This window comes from Asparagus officinalis, chromosome 5 (assembly GCF_001876935.1).
Source record: "Asparagus officinalis chromosome 5, Aspof.V1, whole genome shotgun sequence".
Classification (NCBI taxonomy): domain Eukaryota; kingdom Viridiplantae; phylum Streptophyta; class Magnoliopsida; order Asparagales; family Asparagaceae; genus Asparagus; species Asparagus officinalis.
The window spans coordinates 50,559,342-50,562,812 of NC_033798.1; positions in this window are offsets into that span (position 1 = coordinate 50,559,342).

The following is a 3,471-nucleotide window of genomic DNA, read 5'->3' on the forward strand; positions in this document are numbered from 1 at the left end:
AGCCGCAGATCTGAGCCCAAATCCGCTTTCAGAAGCCTATAAATAAAGTGAGCATGGCTTATTTTTGAGAGGTTGGAATTTTGGAGACAAAACTCTGTTGGATTGAGAACTCACCATCGGATTTTCAACTTAGAAGACTCGGACTCTCAGATCTAGTTCTTGACGATCATCCACGCCAAATAAGGCAGGAGTTCGAGAGAGATCATATCTGAGATCTACACGGTTTTCCTCCGGATCAAAGCTTGGCCTTTGATCCCGAGAAGAGTCTCGATTTTGCTTGGTCGATTTCGATTACTAAAGGCTATTATTTCCTTGGCGAAATAATCCCCTCGGCTGTTATTTCCTTCGTGAAATAGCACCCGTCATATTGTGTAGATCCGACCGGATCAAGATCGCACGGTGGTCCACGGATTAACCCCGGCGCAGGCGAAGAACCCACACAAGCGAGAGACCGCAAAACAGGATCTCGCGATTCGTTCGACATAAAAGGAAAATTTTTATTTTTATTTTTCTTTGATTTTGTTATAACAGGATCTTATAAAAAGACCGGATCTTTTGTAATCGAAAAACTATTACTTAAGAAAGCAATGACATCAATGAAAGCAATTTTCACTGCGAACAATCTGGCGACCACAGTGGGAGCCACCGATCTCGCTGCCGAGAACGTTGCGTCGTAGCCGCGGATATCAATCCCGGTCGAGGAGGAGGTCGAGTATGAATTCGACCAACAAAAGTTCGAGGAGTATCTGTCATCCTCGTCCGGATCCACCTCCCCCCGCAAGTCTAAGAAGTTCTCCTCCAGGAGAAAAGTTCGTTAGTACGAAGAAGTACAGAATGCCAACGAAGCTCTCACCCCAACTGATGCCAAAGTCACATCGGGTGAAGCTCCACCGACCTCCAACTAGGTCAAATATGTTCCTGCTAATTTCTCTGCCGTTGAGTGCGTTGTGACTCTCTCAAAGAAAGCCCGCCAGAGGTGACGTCAACACCTGGCGCGGCAACTCGCTAAGGAAATGGAGTCCACTGACGGAATCCGCTATCACGCGGATCTGAAGAGCAGAAAAGTCAAACAGCCTCAACAACCAATGAATGGCAGCTCCTCCAAGCCCCCAACGAATGAATAGATCCGTGTCAAACGGAATCGTTCGACACTTGAGGAGCAGAGCGTATTCACAAGCACCGCGCACTGTCAGCGCAAGCACGGGCTCAAGTCCAGGAAGCCCGCAGAAAACTACAGAAGGAAGAGGCCAAAAAGCCGCCACCAACCCGCCAAGTCTGGAGGCCGAAGTCTGAAGCGGCGATTCAGGCTAAAGAGCAACCTTCGCAGCCTTCAGCAAAAATTCAACCTCCGGCGAACCACTCTAAATCGCCAAAAATTCCCATAGCTAGTCCGAGAGATCCTGCAGAATCATCCTGAACAAAGAAGTCAGTTTTGGAGCGCCTCGGTCCACTTCCTGATGGACGATGCAAAGCTCCAGTTCAAGAATGTTTGGGTCCGATAAAGAAGCCCCGAACGACTCAACATGCTGAGAGTCGCCGCCACCCTCAACATGATAAAGAGATCAGGACAACTAGATGCACCAATTTGCGCGTTGAAGTCCAGGAGCCCGCTGAGAACTCACGCTCACAAAGGCATGTTTCGAGGCGCGTGACTCTTGAAAGCCCAAAGAAGGCAGTTCGCCCTCAGAAGAAAACATTATTGTCTGATGACGATAGCGTTATACCTGAGAAGTCGTGCCAACACACGATAGGTTACTCCGACCTTCAAGCTGACGAGTTGTATTATCGTGTTGGGGGTACGAGTAAAACCAGGAAAAGGAGTCCTCGAGAATTAAAGACTCAATGCCCCTGTTCCAAACTCATTCGGTCAGTATTGTCGGAGTGCAACTGCACCAATACAGTCCCTGAGAGAATTTCAGTCTTTGAAAGGCTCAGTACTGAAACGCTAAAACCAAGGCCTAGGCGTTTCCGACGAAGAAGAACGATGGTTGAAGACGGAGAATTTCCGAGGGTCACCATTAATATGACCAGCAAAGGGACATCGGCACGGGATAATCTCGAGTCGATTCTAAAAGCACCCCGGCGTATAATCCGTCTACAGTCTGGAACCATCAAACGAGCGACTTATGGTAGGATTCGGACAAGGTTACCTTCAGAAGATGAAGAATTTGATGCCGGCTCCGCGGTCACATCAGATAATACAGTATCCAGCGAGGGATAACCCCGCGAGGCACTTATGATAAGTGCGGAACAAGTGGCCAAGATGCTTGAAGAAGCCATGGCTAAACAACAGGAGAGCTTCAGGTTCGAAATGAAGATGGCCATGCAGAATATGAGAGAAATACATGACCAACAAATCCAAGCACTGACGAACCAGCAAGGCGAACCAAGTCGTCATAACCAGGTTCATCACGAAGATGAGGACACGAATGCGAATGAAGTTCATAATGCCAATAATCCTCCCATCAATGCAGGGGGTGGTAACGAGAATGCTAGTGAAAACACAGGTGAAAGCTTGAAGATCAAAAACCTCGAGAGCAAAATCAATACGTTGATTTCCGCTCAAGAGATGAAGAAGACGGGCATTCCTTGTCCATACCCAAGAGAATGGGAATCAATCCCGTATCCGGCGAAGTTCAATCTAATTAACTTCACGCCGTTTAATGGGATGGGTTCACCCACTCAGCATTTGATTTACTTCAAATCACACCTGGGGGTTATCTCTGGTAATGAGCCTCTGATGGTACGGTCCTTCGTTGGCACTCTTCGTGGAGCCGCCTTCGACTGGTATCGCCGCCTCAAGCCCGGAAGCGTGAATAGCTGGGACGATATGGAGACTAAATTCCATGCTAACTTTTTCGACGACGACACCGAGATATCCATCGGGTCGTTGCTCGACGAGAAACAAAAAGACAGGGAATTGGTTGATACATTCGTCAAAAGGTTCCGAAACAAGGCGATGAACTGTCGGGACTCGATCACTGAGGAGTTCATTCTCCAGACTTGCCACAACAACCTTGCATTGGACATGTTGGAAGCAATGGGGACAGCACCGTCCAAAACATGGAAGGATTTGAAGGTCCGAGGAGAACAAGCCGAGTGATTCCTCAGAAGGAAGAAGGCGGAAAGAGGCCAACAGGCGACGAATGCTCCGCAACAGAATTTTGTCCCACGAGGGAAAGGTAAGACACATGCTAATGCAGTTGATGCTAATCAAACTTTCCAATTGCAACCTCAGTAACAGCCGCAGCAACAAGCACCACAACAATCTCGGTCACAATGGCAACAACGGCCTCAGAAGCAGAAATCTTCGGAGTTAAGATTTCCTAAAGTGTACTCCTTCAAAGATGACGAAGTTCCCGACATCTTTAAGTACCTGTTGGAGAAAACAAAATCCACGAAGTTCCCGGCATCTTTAAGTACCTGTGGGAGAATAACAAAATCCAGCTGCCGTCGATCGTGGATCAAGAA